Raw genomic sequence first — 18,056 nt, 5'->3', positions numbered from 1 at the left:
CACAAAGCCAATCTTTTGACTATCGGCATAAGGTCTGGTCCAATTTGACAGCTTTTCTGGGCCATCCAATTCTTCAGGAATCCACTACTTTATTTTTGCCCAGATTTACAGTCGACAATGCTGGCGAAAGTCTGCAGATTTGTGTTGACCGATTTCACACACAAAAAATAACGTAGTGTATGATGGACACAGACTCTGTTGTTCAGCTTCAGACTCTGATTATATTCATTCAGAAGAGATCAAATATGTTTGATATTTTGAGCTAATTTTACAACACAGTTCTGGCAATGAGGAGTTTCTGCTCCAGTTTCAGGAACAACTTGAAAAATCTGTTTGTGTGATTCTGTCATTTAGTGTATGACGCCCAGTTTTTCTCTGTAACCATTTACAAAGTCGTCAAGTGTTTGATTTTAAAAGTCGTTTAGTGTATTCCAGCCTTCCAGTCTTCAAAGCACCTGACTGTTTTTATGCAGATTTTTTGATGTTGGGTATCTGAAATATCACAATAATAGACTGCCAGTAGGAAAACAACTATTATTATGAAACAAAGTAGTAAAATAAAAAAGTATTAACAGAACAAAAACATTGAAGAAATGATCTGAATGTATGCAATATAATTTGTCTTTCCAAATACAGTTATAACATCACAGACTAAGATAAAATCTAATATTCATTTCTGCTCATGAATGGCTAGCAAACTTGATACTTTGTGCGTCAAACTAAAAAGATTGGATGACACTCACTTTGAGCTCTTTGCTGAAGAGCTAAATCACTGGATTTTCCATTGTAACAGTTTCAAACATGATTTTGTTCTCATGTGATCTGTTAAAACACTAAACACCAAAGGGCTTTTCATATCGTGCTTAACCCCAGGTTATCGTCGTTCTGACCCTCACTTTTAACCCTGGTTAAAGGAATGTTTCACACTTTAGCACCACTTCTGCGCTGATAACTGCATTACGGTACCAAACTTGTACAGAAACAACGCAGTGTTAAATGTTATGACTAGATGCTTAGCAACCGACAACCAATCGCATGCCTCATATCCACACGCTTTGGACACAGAAACACAGCGCATTGTATAAACTGTGATTTCGGTGTTTGAGGGGGGAAATGTAAAATAGTTACAGAAAACACCTGAAGATTCATTCTTACCTTTATAGTCAAAAACATCCATTTAGGAAGAACCTGATATTACAGTCTGCGATGTGTAATATGAGGATGCGTAATGCTAGAACAGATTGAGTGTGGAGTAATAGCATGAGAAGAATGACCCAAGGTTAGCTATACTTCAAGTGTGAAAAGCCCTGGAGTTGCATAAACCAGCCAATGAGATTAGAGCTGAGTTTCTTGTTAGCTTTCAACAAGATCCAGGAACGAGACATTGACGTAGGAGCCACCATGTTTTTTGTCATCTTTTAACCAATACCTTTTCATGTTTTTTCTCATTAATACAACAATTGAGAGTTGCAATTCTTCCCTATACTGTGCGGACAGAACAGATTTAGAAGTGAGCAAAAACTGTCGACTGTGGTCAGAATTTCCCTCCATTTCAGATGCAATAAAGCACTGAGACAGACCACCACAAAGTTCACAAAGTTTGACAAATCTAGCAACAATTTTTCCTCAGAAATTGTTCTGCAACAGCCTGTGAACTCAAGATTCGACGATCCAATGGCATGAATATCCAAAAAGCTGAGAAAGTCCAACATCTCTGTAAATATTTTGTTTCACGTTGATAGAGAACTTTAGGTTTCGCTCCAGTAATATTGATGTATTCACTTTTCAGCCCTTATCTTTATATTTCAATATTGCATTGAAGTTCGGTCCCAGACACACACACACACAGATGGATGAGCTAAGTCCTGTGTATCCGCTGACCCTAGAGACTCTCCATTAACACAATCCTGACTAACACCTCCGTACACAAACACTTGTAATGAGCATGGAGAATGACGGCAGACTGATGACATCTAGTGGCACATTCCCAAACTAAAGAAGAATATACTGTATTATCGTGGCTTCTTGGACTGCTAAATAAACTCACCAATGCAAGTAGTTGTTTGGTGCATTGAACCGTAACAATTCCATCTTTAATAGACACAATGAAGAAGAGATTCATGCAACAGTGGTCTCATTTCTGGAGCGAGACATGCTGAACACTGAGACAGAAGTGCTGACTCTCACATGTAAGTGTTAAATCCTATAAAGATAGATGAACCTGCAAATGTGCCTATAGCAAAACAGTACGTGGCTGAAGAATACATCTGAGATTCAGTCACCTGAGATTCAGTTACTACGATACTTAGTCATAGATATTATTGTATGTAAATATGTGTATAGATATACATATTTGGGGATTTAAATCATTATGTTTAATTTTTTATATGTTTTAGACTTATTTTCCATGCAGTTTAAACATTCAGATTACAAATAAACTGTAAGATATATTATTTTTCACATGTATATGTAAAATGTCATTTAAAATATGGTAAAAAAAAAAAAATTTTGAACAAGATTCAATTTGTGAACACGAGTTTATTCATTAAGTCTCAGGAACATTTATTAATCTAGGTTAAGTTTCATTTATATATATATATATAAAAAATACTGTTCATTGTTAATTCATGTTCGTTCATAATATCAGCTAATGCATATTTATACAACTTAAAAAATTGTAAAGGCTATATAGTATGTGTAGAAATGCACGTTAACAATGATTGATAAATAGTGTCCAAGTACTGCTCATGGTTCGATCATAATACCTAAAGCAAAGCAATAACTAATGAATTGAGCTTAATTGTCAAGTGTTACCAAAAATTACAAAAACAAACAAACAAAAATCTATAAAAGCTATACATTGTAAGTATTTAGACATTAAAATTGTCTGAACACCATTGCATTATATCAAATCTCAAAATATCAAGCAAGCAGAATGTGGCACAATATTTGTTTTCCTCATTTTGACCAATAATAGTTTTAGAATTTAAAACAACAAAATTATTTTGGGGTTATCAATCTTTAAGATATAAAAAGAAATGGAATGGAATACACTTTTGTACAGATTTACAGTCTGGGCCATCAGAATGAAAATCAAGTAGTGTATGATGGACACAGACTCAGATTTTTAGCTTCAAACTTTGATTCCTTCCAGAATGCGTTGATCAAATATGGGTAACACTTTACTTGAAGGGGTGTACATAAGACTGACATGACACCTTCATAACCATGACATGACATATGTCATGAATATGAAGTAGGGTTTATGCATGTTTATGACAACTGTCATTAAGTGTCTTTCGCTCAATAATGACATTTTGAATGCAAATATGACATTGCTTGAGATGTCTTTGTTATAACACCTTGACATAAACCATAACATCATAACCTGTCAGTGTCTTTGTCATGACAACTTGACATTAAATTAAGTTAAACTGTCATGTGGTTGGTTTTGACATTGGCTGTCATAAGGCCATTATAACTGTGTCATGAATATTTTTCGTGACCTCAACTACAGTGGTACAAATTGAATTTGTCATTAAACAGTTATAATGGCTTCATGACAGCCAATGTCAAAACCAACCACCTGACAGTTTAATGTAATGTTAACCAATAAAGCTAAGTGGTTTCTTAAGTTTGATGGGTTCTTAAGTTTCTTAAGTGGGTTCTTAATCTGCTATGTCATGTTTATGACAGGTTGTGTTGTCTTAGTAATGTCAAAGTGTCATAACAAAGACATCTCAAACAATGTCATATTTGCATTAAAAATGTCATAATTGAGCGAATGACACTTAATGACAGTTGTCACAAACATGCATAAAACTTCCTTCATATTCATAACATGTGTCATGTCATGATTGTGAAGGTGTCATGTTAGTCTTATGCACACCCCTTCAAGTAAAGTGTTACCCAAATATGTTTTGAACTGATTTTAGAACACATTGTCATTTGTCATGCATCTCATAGATACAAGGCACATGTTTCTGCATGAGCTTGTTGTGTTTGGAACGACTTAAAAAGTCTGGTAGTCATTTACTCTATGATGCCCATTTTCAATCTGTAACCATTTACAAAGTGGTGAAGCGTATGATGCCTAGTGTTTTAAAATCAGTTCAGATTTTAAAAGTTGTATAGTGTATTCCAGCATTAACACAATGATGTTCAGACATTTGTGTGGCTTAAAGGTGCAGTAAGGCATTTCTGAGAACTGCTGTTGAAAAGATGATCAGACCGAGCAGCACAACACACTTGCAGCCAATCAGCAGCAGGGGGCGTGTCCACTCATGATGGGGAGGAGAGAGAGTGAGCCAATCAGCAGCATGGGGCGTGTCCACTCATGATTGGGGAGGAGAGAGAGTGAGCCAATCAGCAGCAGGGGGTGTGTCCACTCATGATTGGGGGAGGTGAGTGAGCAAGCAAGAGGGAGATATTTAAAGAAAGACTGTAATAAGAGAGATGGCTGAGAAACATTACAAAAGAGAAAAGCTCAGAGGAATATCACAATAAGATTTATGATCAAGCAAGAGCTTTAGGACACGCGTTAATATTAGAAAAGCTTTCCAGCGCAGGAGAGACAGAAGCAGGAAGGCCTTAAAAATGAACTGCGAGGTTTAAAGTTGTTTCTGCTCCATAAGAGTAACATTAGTTTTACTGTTTCACAGAACCAAGACATGCTGTTGTTGTAATGTCAGCTCTAGCACAGGACAGTTTTGAGTGTCACTGTTTGTCTGGAGCTTCTGGCGACTAACAAACTCTTGTGTACTGTGTGTTAATTTTTTGTCCTTCCTTGTTGTCCGTTCGTCATCTTTTATTTTTCACAAAGCATTATTTTGCTTCACTTCAGCTATGATAAAGTCACACCCACTCTTGCATTGCGTCCTTGTGCATTTTGGGGCGGAACAATGACGGGAGGGGTGTGTTTGTTTGGGATGATTTCAAATACCAACAGTGTTTCTCAGAAATCGCTCACTGCACCTTTAAGTGTCCAAATACTTTCTGATTCCATTGTTTGAAAGGAAGTCGACTGCTGCTCCACTAGGGGAACATTGTTTGTTTGGCATGCATGTCCATGCCCACTTATCAATCAGGACAAAAGTTTTATACATAATACTAAAGTAAAAAAAAAAAGTCCTGAATGGTATTAAAGGACTTAAAGGGATACTTCAGGATTTAGCATTAAGCTTTGTATTAGTAGAAAACCTGTAGTATTTTCAAATTACCGTGCTTTCCACCCTCAGATCCCCCTGAGACGAGAGATTATGTATTTTTTGTCTGGAAAAAATCCTCCGATGACGCAAATATCGTCATTTTGCGTCATCGGAGGATTTTTTGGCCAGAGACTAAAGACTACAGCCAGTAGAAGGAGCTGTTCCGCATGTTCTCACCCGCCCATAGAGGGTGGGATCTCATTCACAGAATGTACACAATAGTGTCAGCCATCTTTTTTGGAAGCTAAGCTAGCAGGCTCTTGTTCTGTGGAGAAAGCTGAGTAGTAGGGGTTACCATACATCCTCTTTTTCCCGGACATGTCCGACAGTCGAGATCGTACAAAATGTCTGGGATTCAGCTTTTGCTTTCTGCAGTCGCCATTCATTGTTTACATGCACACCTTTTGTTTCAATCTAACTGAATTCATTCCGATTGGTGAATCTGAATGTCGTGTTTACATGAACGCTAAACAAGTGATCGGTAGCATTGCTAAGAAAATTCCCGCTCCTCCGTGAGAGATACGAGACCGGTGCGTCTCACAGGTGTCGCTCATCGGTAATCACACCACTCGCGCCGTTCTCCCGCGGCCCTCAGTCTCGTCCTGCTCGCCACAGTAAACATAATGAATGGCGACTGTAGAACGCAAAAGCCGAATCCCGGACATTTTGGGCGATCTCGAAATCCTCCTAGTGACCTCATAGGGCAGCTAAGCAAGTGCATTCTGGGAGTTGTTGTCTTTCATCCACATAAGCCAAAAATAAGTTTTCTGGCTTTTCTCAGTCTAGAAAGCTCCAAATTCAAAAATAATTTCACATTTCTTCTTCATAAATGACCCATTTTAAATACACATTCATCTTTCCAGAGGTGAAGTATCCCTTTAAAGGCTAATGCAGGTTATAGTAGTTCATGCACAAGACCCTGTCCGTGTTTCTCTGGGGAATCGTCATCCACAGCACTTACAGTACCGCACAGACTGTTCCTGATGCTGGCTCGAGATCTCAGTAACTCTCCAGGTCCTGGATCAGACCTTCTTGAGACTGAACCTTCAACCTTTAAGTTAGTAGACTGGATCCTGAACCATCAGGCTGCGTTTACGTCCACAGTATTTAAAAAAAGGTTGCCCAGATTGCACAGAACAATAGAAGCAAATGTGAAACAGCCATTTGAATTTGTGTTCATGAACTATTCAGCATTTTGGAAATGTATGTCCAAGTTGCTATTGAGTGAAATTTTATATGTTTTATTAAGCCATTGCTAAGGTATTGGTGAATAGGACAAAGTACTAATGTGCCTTTAAAAGACAAATGGTGGGACAGTCATTTCTTTTAGAGCGTTTTCAACGTATTTTATATATACCTGCATACCTTGTTTTATATAAACAATTATATTAGTTTTAAATAACAATTAAATAATTTAATAAGCAGGAGTTATGCATTTATTCAAAGAACTTTGCAATATGTTCTAAAAAAAAAAATCTATAGTCGATGTGCAAAGCGAAAAAAGCAATGAAAGCACACACAAAAAATGAGTTTTCCAGTTCTGGCTATGACCAGAAAATTGTTACGAATATTAGTCATACAAATGTATGATGCTGGAACTGCGAAAATGATATAAAAGTAATTATATAAATTAAGATATTCATCTACAACACTCTTTTAAAGTGTCCCTATATGCTTTTTCAAACATTACCCTTCACGCCATGTGTGTTATACAGCTGTTTGTGAATGTAAAAGTCTGTATGGTATCAAAGATCGAAGTGCACCACAAATAAAGTTATTGTCTCCTAAAAGAAAAAATACATTCTGAACTGAGTCGTCAGTAATCCCAGTTTAACTTCCTGTTACACACACTATGTAACAGATGTGTATAAAGTCCATATGGTCTTCATTGGCTGTCAACGAACAGCGTCTACTTTGACCCTCAAACACTGTAGTTGTAGCTGAGACTGGAAGAGTTTGGTTTGTGTTGTCAACAAGTTGAGAAGATGCTGTTTTCTGAGTTGAAAAAGCAAATCCATTTTTCTGCACTTCAAAAAGGACGAGACTCGCGCTGGAATTGATATGATAAAACCGCCGCCATCTTTACTGTTCGTATCACTGTGTATCAAGTGCTGAGGAACATCCGGAGCTGAAATTCAGATATGGTAATGGGTGATTAATTTTCAACACACGCTGTAAGCTGTCGACCAATCACAACAGACTGGGCCGTCTGACCAATCAAAGCAGAGTAGGCTCTCGGAGAGGAGGGGCTTAGAGACTGAATCTTCGAATGAACTGTTTTCAAACTCTTTGAGAAATGAGGTGACCTTTGATGCATGTAAACTTTTGCATGAGACCTCTAAAAGAAAATTAGGAACCTTTAAAATCGCATAATAGACACACTTTAAGTCACTCAGTGGTGTGAACACACTGAAATGTCTTGAAAAAAAGTTTGTGAACCTGATTTACTGTAGGTGAGTTTAAAGAATGGCCTGAGTTAAGACTCACAAACACTGTATTCAGCACTTCAGTTGAGCAAGATATCAATGTGCAGAGTACTAAGTAAAAAAAAGAAGTAAAAAAAACATTTTTTTTTTTTGCTCGATTAAACTGTTAAAAGATAAGCATACGGTTTCCCAGATTTACAATAAGTAAATCCACTTCGAAATATACAGAGTTGCCGCAAAATTGGAAGTTCAAACAAAATCCTAAAGATTGTTTAGGATTGCTTGTTTCTTCAGTGCATAAGGTCTGTAATTTACAGTGAAAAACTGTGAACCGACATTCCCAGAATTCCCTGCGTAAAGGTCCTTACACACCGAGGCCAACATTTTCCCATGCGTTTTTTTCGTATTCGTGATTCGGTGGCTCTGAATTGTCAAAACCATTCAAAATGCTCTGCTACGGATGCGCAAAACACAGAAAATCGAACCCGATATGATTTGTTTAATGATGGATGAACGTTTCGGAGCCAGTGTGTAAGCGTGATTGACATAACATGAGGTCGTATTTATTTTTTTACGTACGAAAATTTCAGCCGCGAATTTCGGACTGTGCAAGGACCTTAAAACTTCACATTTGAAGGTATTTTGTTTAAATAATTCTTTAATGGTTTTTGTTATCAGTTATGTACATTTGGGTTTTGTGATACTACATCTGTTGTTTAATGAATATTTATTGGATCATTCATGTGTATTCAAACTAAGTCATGTCTATTACCTGTATATGCATCAGCTTGTGGATAAGCCATTTGATGAACTTTGATTATTTTACCATCTGCATTATTATTACATAATATATATATATCATAATATATCAGTTTAAATTGTAATTCTTGTTCACAGGTTGTTCTGTAAATATGTTTATAATTTTACTGTATCTTTTTTATAGAATCAGTGTTTCCCACAGGATTTTGTGCAACTGTGGCCTTGGTCCCTCTAGAGGGGTTTGAGGGCCAATCAGCAACGTGTGATCGACATCGAGTGGATTTGTGAACTGGTGTGAGTGAGTGGAGGCGGGGCTAACTTGCATATTCATAGAACTGGATATACTAAATGAGGCAAGGGTGTAGAGTTACACTTGTATGTGTAGAGGCATTAAGAATGTTTTTCAAGGAAAAAGCGTTTAAATATGTCATTCTGGTGATCAAAGATGAGTTTTAAGAGATACAATTATGGACTACAGGGAACTTTAAAGTATCTTTAATTGGACCTCAGCACTATTTCTGGATAACTAAAGTGCATTAAGTATATAATTAGTTGTTCCAATTTAGCAGACTTTGAGTATATCAATTTAGTATACCAAAAGTGCAATTACAGGGTATTTATATTAAAGTCCCTGTAAAGGCAATTTCAAAAAAAAATTCTAAACACATTATAAATGTTAGAAATGTATTGCTAAAACATATTACAAAGACTGTGAACTGTGAAGTACTGAATTGTGGAGTTAGACCGTTAAACAGTTTTTCACCATTGCTATTTTCCGGATTTTCTGGGCGGGGCTAAAACAGGGCTCGATGACGCACTGGAGCCCTTGAGCTCCTGGACACGCCCCTACTTGATGACGCACTGGAGCCGCTGAGGCTGGCCGCTCCTAACAATATTATAGAGCACATTCACATCAGTTTGCCGCTCAATCGCGAGTTACTGTCAGTACTATTAGTAACACAGCCTACAGATTGCTAGCTAGCTATGCCTTCGTCACGGAAATGCGTAGGCTACTACCTGGATCACGTACAAAACAGATCGGTGTCCTTATTTAAATTTCCGAAAAACGATTACATCAAGAAGACGTGGATTAATTTTGTGAAGAGCCAACCTTGATGGAGAGCTGAGGATCACCGCCAAAACCCGCCTCTGTAAGTGATCATTTTACACGGGATAGTTTTATAAACTTTCGTCGGAGATAACTGTCTGGGATTTACTGATAATCCGCTGTTACTGGTGAATGGGGCCGAAACCGACTCCCGCCTCAGCCTTCATCCTCCCGTCGTGCCGACAACTGGTGCCATTCGGCAGTGCGTGCCCACCGTGCGAGCATCCATTCCGGCTGTAGAGTTAAGTGTGGACGGCAGCTTTCCCGCGAGTGGGCGTGGTTTCAGCGCAGCCAGTGGACACGCCCCCAGCGTTTGAGAGCAGAGATTACTGCTCATTTTTTCAAGATTTTGATAGCTTATTTTATGTACTTGCTGGCTTTTTTTATCATTCAAATTTGGCTGGGTGAGTAATAACAAATTTTTCTGTGGTGTGACAAACTCAAAACACATACTTAATTTTGACTTTACAGGGACTTTAAGTACTAGCCTGGATGCCAGCCGAACTTAGCCCCACCCACAACATTTGAGGATGGGAAGTTCGGTCTGGACTTGATCCGTTGACCAAAGCTGTTTGGACCAATCAAATTGTCAGGGCGGGCTTTATACGATGATGGACAGATGATCAACAGTAACGTAATCACCCACGTCACCAAAGAGCGCTTGGGTTGAATTTGTTTACAACAAAGAATGGCAGCCGCTGGAGAATTTAGATGTGTAGATTCAGCCATCTCGTCTGTTATAGATGTAGACAGCGCATTAATTAAAAGAGGAACAGAGAACCGTGATCAAGGCATTTGAAAACACGCCCCATAATCACAGCCCAATGGAGCAGTACCAGACTCACATTCTGACCAGAATCTGAGTATGACGACGTCAGGCTAATTAAATACATAAATGGTTTTGTAGTATAAAATAAATGTATTTCAAAAACATTTTAGTATATTTATTTTTCTCTAGGGACAGCTGCTTTGTAAACAACAGGATTTTTTTTTTTTTTTACAGTTTAGAGATCAAATGGTTGACCATATGCTAACATTGAGCTCTGCCCTCAATACATCAAACAGGAAAACAGCCCTTCAACAAGTGAAGACATCAGGGCAGATGAGGGGGAGTTTTGATCAGTCATTTAGGAGCAACTATGAAGAACGAACAAGCCATAACAGATGTAATAAAGTGAAGGACTGCCAATGCTGTTTCTTCCAGAGCAGAGAAAAGATATTTACATTTGAAATGGCAGTAAAAGTTTTGGATCCAAATATTTCACGTTCAGCGTTTAAAAGTGTCCTCAATAATACAAAAAAATACAGATGTGTCTGTTCTTTTAAGACATGCTGCTGATTACAAAAATGGCATTTTGACTCATCCCTCAGTTTACAGAAACAAGGAAAAAACATACACTTGTACCCTGGTGATGTCTTGTGCCACAGATTTACTATTAAAGAGTTTAATTGTAAACACAATTTTTACTTGTTTCTATAAAGTGACATCTGAGGTACTCAACACCATGACATGCTAAAGATTAACTAGTTCGGATTCTGAATACGGACTATATGAGTAATATTTGACGCCACTGTCAAATGAATATTAATACTGTATTAAGTTGCTAGGCAATCATAGATACAATTAGAAAGCATTTTATTTCAATTTATTAAAGAATTAAGTATTAAGTGTTGTTGCTACTTCAAGGATTTTTTAGGACTGCCAAATGATTAAAACATATTAATCTTGTTAACATGTTTATTCCTGTGAAAAACAGCATTTAATTCGTTGGAAAGTGTGGCCCCAAAAGTATTTGGACACAAACTAAAATTGTATGTATAAATGTATTTGCATCACAACAAAATATCAAAACATGTATTTTATTTAAATAAAAAAAAAGTATTGCAAACGTCCTGGTTATCAAACTTTGTGAAGAACAATGCTGGCTGATAGGCAAACTTTGAAAGTTGAATAAAATTAATTTGTAAAATGTGTCTCAGAAAAATGGGAAAAGCTAATGCATAATTTGTTTGCTGGTGCCACTTGGTTTAATATTTTTTATCTAATGCAATGAAATTCAGAATTTTTTATGTGTGACTGAAATGGCAAAATCCATTTTAGGCCACTGTAAAAAAAAAAAAAATTAAATATTTTTTTTTTTTAAATAACGCATTGATTAAATAAATAGACGCATATAGATAAAATCACATAGAACGAAATAAATCTAATAAATTAAATGTCTTAAGTGCATAAAACAAAGTTTATTAGTATTAAACATTAACAACACCAAGTCCAATTTGGGACATTTTATAAAATGCAATGAAATCAAGAATCTGTGATTTGTTAACTTTCTTGAACTTTTATTTAACTGACAAAAGGACAAAGAAAATATTTTCAAAGTTTTCACAGCAAATGTTGATTTTGATGGCTGCAACACACTTCAAAAAGGTTGGGACAGAGGCATGCTGGGTCACATCACCTTTCCTTCTCCAAAGTTACTAGTCACTCAGCATTTTCACTGGCCACAATTTTGACATTGATACCACGGGGGAAATCTATATAGATATTTTTAATATTATCTCATGATTTTGCAGCAGGAATATTAGGCTGCCATCACTTTAAGACCTGGTGCACTGATCCATTATACTGTTACACGTACGTTTTCTTTCTAAACTGTTTACGTTCACTAAAACATAACTGACAGTGTTAACGTGAATACTCACCAGCATCTGCATTTTGGCATGATTTTGTGTGTATTTGTCTGTTGAATCGAGCGTGCCGCACAAGCCCTGAAAAGTGAAGCCAAAACGTCTTGATCGCCCCCCGGTGGCCGGTCCTAGTATAGGTCATAAACCCCGCCTCCCTGTGTTATTCAACGGCACGTGAGACCAAACTAAACAATTAAATTACACTTCAAATATCCTTTTTCCAAAGATGATTTCCGTCATTAACGGTAGTTTTTAATCACGCTGATGTAATTTCAAGTGTTTGTTTTTAAAATAAGTTTGTTTTTAGTTAGTTATTTGATGCTGTGGTGGTGACGTCATGATTGACAGCTGTGATTGACAGGTTCTCTGAGTGAAGTAGTCACTGAAGCACCAACAGACTTTTTTTCGGGATCTTCGGAGGACTAAATTTAATATTAAATTTAAAATCTAAATTTCTATAATTAATTAAAAAAGTGCAGGGGCGTGTGCTTGCGATTGATTCTGGGAGAGTGAGGGTGGGGCCTTGATTTCGTGGCTTTACTTCCTGCTCACGACTGCGCATGTCTGGTCCCGAGATCGCTTCTGCGCAGACTCAAGTTCCAAGATGTCAGCGCCATATCGGGATACTGGCGGCTTCACTTCTGACCAATGGAAGAGAGCGAAGGGGCGTCGTCCATCTTTTTTTACAGTCTATGGTTGAAGCGCAATAAGCAGCGAAAATGATCTCAATTTAGTACTGAGAGGCAGCTTTATGTGTGAGAGCACAAAATCTGCGGGAATGAGTAAAATTTTGCGCAACATGCACAATCCCATGCCAAAATTCACGTGGTAACAGCAACAATATTCACCCGGAGCAAATAAAACAATTGAGTGAGGGGAGGCAGGTTTGTGTGTCGAGATGAGAGACCGATCTATTATGTGGAAAATTAGTATTGGAAGTCTTTCAAGATAATTCACTACATGTCATATAGTTTATTATTTCATATGCCTTTTTAAAAGTGCAAAATGTAAATATTTATAAAACTCAACCCGCCAAAGCTGCTAGTAGGAGTGACCGTTACACGCCACTGCTGAAATGCACCCGCATGTGGCGGATGTTAATGTCAAACCTGAGACAGCTCTGGACCGCAGGCAGTCAAGTACATCCCTTCTACATGTAGTAGTGTCTAGAAACCACTGGTTTAGCATGTGCAGAATGAGGCCTGGCATTGTCTTGCTTCCCAGGAAAGATGTCCTCTTGATTCCATTAAATGTCTCTGACACGGAGGCATATATTGGGATTGTACAGTGTTACCTTCACACATATACCGTTTGCACTGATGCATTCCATACCATGACAGATGTCTGCCTGATGAAAGTCTGGATGTCCTTTTCGTCTTTGGGACTGAGAACTCAATGTCAGTTTTTTTTGTTTTGTTTTTAAACAAGCAAAAATGCTTTCACACTTTCCACTGTTTTCGATCATCTGAGATGAGCTCGGTGCCGGAAAACTCTGTGAAATCTTCGCTTTGAACAGATGTATAGATTTCTCCTTGCATAACAGAGATTGGAGTTGCATTTCTTGAAGCAGAGTCAGACTGTGTTAAGTGAAAACGGTTTTCCAAAGTACTCCCGAGCACATGTGGCTGTATTCGTGTCGCATGATGGATGTCCTTAGGCTCGTGCAATGCCGCCTGAGGGCTTAAAGGTCCCGCTCATCCAACATGTTTCCTGCCTTGCCCTACATGTACTGAGATTTCTATGGATTCCCTGAATCTTTTCACAATGTTATGTATGGTAGAAGGGAAAAGACAAATGCTTTGGAATCTTGCATTGAGAAATGTGATTTTTGAATTGTTTGACAATGCTTTCATGATATTTGGCACAAAGTGATGAACCATAATCTGTCTTTTCTTGCAAAGACTGAGAATGTCCTTTTACACTCAATCATGAAATCCTCACCCATTACCAAATACACCTGCTTATTCACCTGACTTTCAAGAGTTTAACTTCAATATTCTAGAAGTTTTTTATTTTGCCTCTGTACCAACTTTTTTGGAGTGTGTTGCAGCCATCAACTTTGAAAATCTTTTTCTTTGTACTTTTGTCAGTTAAATAAAGGTTAAAGAGAATTTACAAAATCACAGATTTGTCAAATCAATTGATCTACAATCAATTTTACAAAATGTCCCAAATTTTCTGGATTGAGTTGTAATCGCATGCCTTTCCCATGATAAAATCTTCTATTTTTTTTTTTTTTTATCGAAATCAATGAAATTCTTGACCACTTTATGTGTGAGTGTCCAAATCCTTTTTAGGGCCACTGTTTATGGCAAAAATGTCAAAAAAAAGAAAAAAGATCTGCTGTCAAATTAGATGTCAAGAGTATAAAAAAGTTTTAGAGTTAAACATTTAATTGGATGCATTTTATAGAAATGTTGCTTTGCATGCATTACTATGGTAAAATCAGTGTATTGAAAGGCCTTGTAACTTCTTTATTGAACCCAAATTATTTTAATTTGAGTATATTTGCAGGATGCATACTGCGCAAATGTTCAATATGAAGATAAAACCTGCTAAATTAGGTCAACATGCACTATACAACCAAACCACGCAGCATCATGGACAACTGTATTCCTATTCCAGGAAGCAAAGTCAACTGTGATCAACCAGCTCTTTCTTGAGGTCTAATTTTATTGGGCTGCCAAAGACAAGATATTTTAAGACAATATAACATGCAAGGTTTATTAAAGCATATTGCTTTCCACATACTACTAAAAAATAAAATAACAGTAGGCAGTACAAATATATTGCACAGTATGCAGTTCTGCTAGAATCCTATTCCGAACACAGTCTAGACTTATACCATGCTGTTAGACACTTGCTGCTTTTGAATTTGTCACATAATAAAAGTTAAAGGGTTAGTTCACACAAAAATGAAAATTATGTCATTAATTACTCACTCATGTCATTCCAAACACGTAAAACGTTCGGTCATCTTCGGCACACAAATGAAGATCTTTTTGATGAAATCTGTGAGATTTCTGTCCCTCCATTGATAGTCTATGCACTACCACCTTGACGCTTCAAAAAGTTTTATAAAGAGATAAAACGAATCCATCTAAATTGAGCGGGTTAGTCCAAAATCTGAAGAACAGATTGAATTTAGGCTTTTATCCACATATAAACATTTATCACCAAACAAACAGAAGCTCAAACGTGCTGCGTAACACGAGAATGAACCTCATTGGTTCTTGCTGAAGCTCAAACGTGCTGCGTAACACGAGAATGAACCTCATTGGTTCTTGCTGAAGCTCAAACGTGCTGCGTAACACGAGAATGAACCTCATTGGTTCTTGCTGAAGCTCAAACGTGCTGCGTAACACGAGAATGAACCTCATTGGTTCTTGCTGAAGCTCAAACGTGCCGCGTAACACGAGAATTAACCTCATTGGTTCTTGCTGAAGCTCAAACGTGCTGCGTAACACAAGAATGAACCTCATTGGTTCTTGCTGAAGCTCAAACGTGCTGCGTAACACGAGAATGAACCTCATTGGTTCTTGCTGAAGCTCAAACGTGCTGCGTAACACAAGAATTAACCTCATTGGTTCTTGCTGAAGCTCAAACGTGCTGCGTAACACAAGAATGAACCTCATTGGTTCTTGCTAAAGCTCAAACGTGCTGCGTAACACGAGAATGAACCTCATTGGTTCTTGCTGAAGCTCAAACGTGCTGCGTAACACGAGAATGAACCTCATTGGTTCTTGCTGAAGCTCAAACGTGCCGCGTAACACGAGAATGAACCTCATTGGTTCTTGCTGAAGCTCAAACGTGCTGCGTAACACAAGAATGAACCTCATTGGTTCTTGCTGAAGCTCAAACGTGCTGCGTAACACAAGAATGAACCTCATTGGTTCTTGCTGAAGCTCAAATGTGCCGCGTAACACGAGAATGAACCTCATTGGTTCTTGTTGAAGCTCAAACGTGATGTGTAACACGAGAATGAACCTCATTGGTTCTTGCTGAAGCTCAAACGTGCTGCGTAACACGAGAATGAACCTCATTGGTTCTTGCTGAAGCTCAAACGTGATGTGTAACACGAGAATGAACGTCACTGGTTCTCGCACATCAAGTGATTATGCTTGAGCTTGTTTACAACTGATGTGTGAGTTGATGAATGTTTATATGTGCGTAGCTGTCAATGGAGAGACACAAAGCTCTCAGATTTTATCAAAAAGATCTTCATTTGTTTTCCGAAGATGAATGAAAGTCTTACAGATTTGGAACAACATGGAGGTCAGGAATTATTGACAAGAATGTTCATTTTTGGGTGAACTAACCCTTTAAGACTAAACTCTTTGAATAGATTGGCACAATGAATAGGTCTGTCATTATAGCCACACAAAAAAAAAAATGTGTGGGTTGTTTCAACCCATGTTTAGGTCAATTATGGATAAACCCAACCATTAGGTTTCAAACTTTAATTAAAAAGTTGAAGCCAATGGTTGGGTTTTTCCAACTCAGCATTTTTAGTGCATGTTAAAATTCAGCACAGAGTCATATTTTGAGTAGGGAGTATGAATAGTGCAAAAAAAGGCCCTTAAGCGTGGCCTAAAATCAGCTGTTGAACCGGAGTAAAATAAAATTTCACCTTACCAAATCTCTGGTTCCTTCGAGAAGAGCAGACGGTCCAGAATATCCTGGTTGCTCGACCAAAATGATTCCAGCCGATTCCGACCAATCACCATGTGGTGATGCTGTATCATGAAAGACTCAGTCCGCAGGTACACAAGGCCATCGCTGCGATGGATCAGCAGAAATAAGGCCTCATCTCGCCGATCTACATATGTCATTGCTGCCGCATTTCATACTCAGATTTGAATCCGACTGGCTGAACAATGAAAACGTAATTTAAAACTGCAATGCATGTAATGCTTCGCCATCTTCAAACATGGGGAAAATCCAATCATTTCACTAAACTGGATTAGAACTGTGAAACTTCATTCAACCTGAACCTGGCATTAAGCCATTACCTTTCCATGTGTATGTGGTTGAGTGAAGTTCGGGGCCCTGGAATCAGCTATCAACTACTGTCCTGGAATCAATGAGCGTTTACCTTCCCACTGGAGTTCTTCATAGAACCGCAAAGCAGGAGGAGATCCAAAATCCAGCGCCACCTTTGAGAGTCCACTGGAGAATATTGAGGATTTCATTCCATTCAGAAGCAGAACTCTCAAAACATTCACCGACGCGTCATTTAATATGCACAGTCATTAGTTTGAACAAAGCTCTCCTGGACTCTTTGATGAATTTATGAACATTTATCTACACATTTGGTACGTTTGCCTTATTTAACAAGCTCCATGAACTGATGTCAGATAAAGCAGACATACAAAATGTGAGGTGCTGTCGGACTAGAAATGAGAGCCACTGGTTTAAACGAATGTTTATTTTTACTAACAAAACTATTTTTAAACTACAGCATAATGTCTATAGGAACGTTGCTTTTAATATCATCTGCTTAACCAGTGGAAAACCATTGGGTAACTTTACCACTGTTGAGCAGCAGAATTTTCAAAGCAGAGACGCTTTATAGTTAATAGTTAAACTACTTTTCTCAGTAACAAGGTAGCAGCGTACCAATCTGAAATGTCGTTTTTCAGTACCGAAGGCCTCTTTTAACGATTAAGTCAAGACAGTACAGGCAAAACCATAGTTTTTTCATAGACTATTTTGCTTCCATCAGGTCTTCTTTCAGACTAGTGGAAAGAAAACATCTAAACTACACATTTAAGTGTTTTATTAGTGTCTGTAGTTTTAAATTTTCGCAACTTTCTTTTCACAAAAAATATTATTTCCCCTGTAACGAGCCAGAAATCTCCACTTCTG

At 37.8% G+C, this 18,056-nt stretch overlaps 1 protein-coding gene across 2 annotated transcripts in view; it reads right to left on the bottom strand.

The window, feature by feature from the left end:
• LOC130073155 (basic proline-rich protein-like) overlaps window positions 1–17,481 on the bottom strand; it is a 26,409-nt gene extending 8,928 nt beyond the window's left edge. Inside the window, exon 1 of one of the 2 annotated variants that reach the window (XM_056238587.1) lies at window positions 16,819–17,481. The gene's annotated coding sequence lies outside the window, so the exon portion shown is untranslated. The remainder of the gene's footprint in view (window positions 1–16,818) is intronic. The other variant, XM_056238588.1, reaches the window with a different exon arrangement.
• Between the last annotated feature and the right edge of the window lie 575 nt (window positions 17,482–18,056).

Source organism: Rhinichthys klamathensis, unplaced genomic scaffold, assembly GCF_029890125.1.
Source record: "Rhinichthys klamathensis goyatoka isolate OS25496 unplaced genomic scaffold, OSU_Roscu_1.1 h1tg000527l_1, whole genome shotgun sequence".
Classification (NCBI taxonomy): Eukaryota; Metazoa; Chordata; class Actinopteri; order Cypriniformes; family Leuciscidae; genus Rhinichthys; species Rhinichthys klamathensis.
The sequence above is the reverse complement of the archived record's forward strand: the minus strand, read 5'-3'. Positions and strand labels throughout refer to the sequence as shown.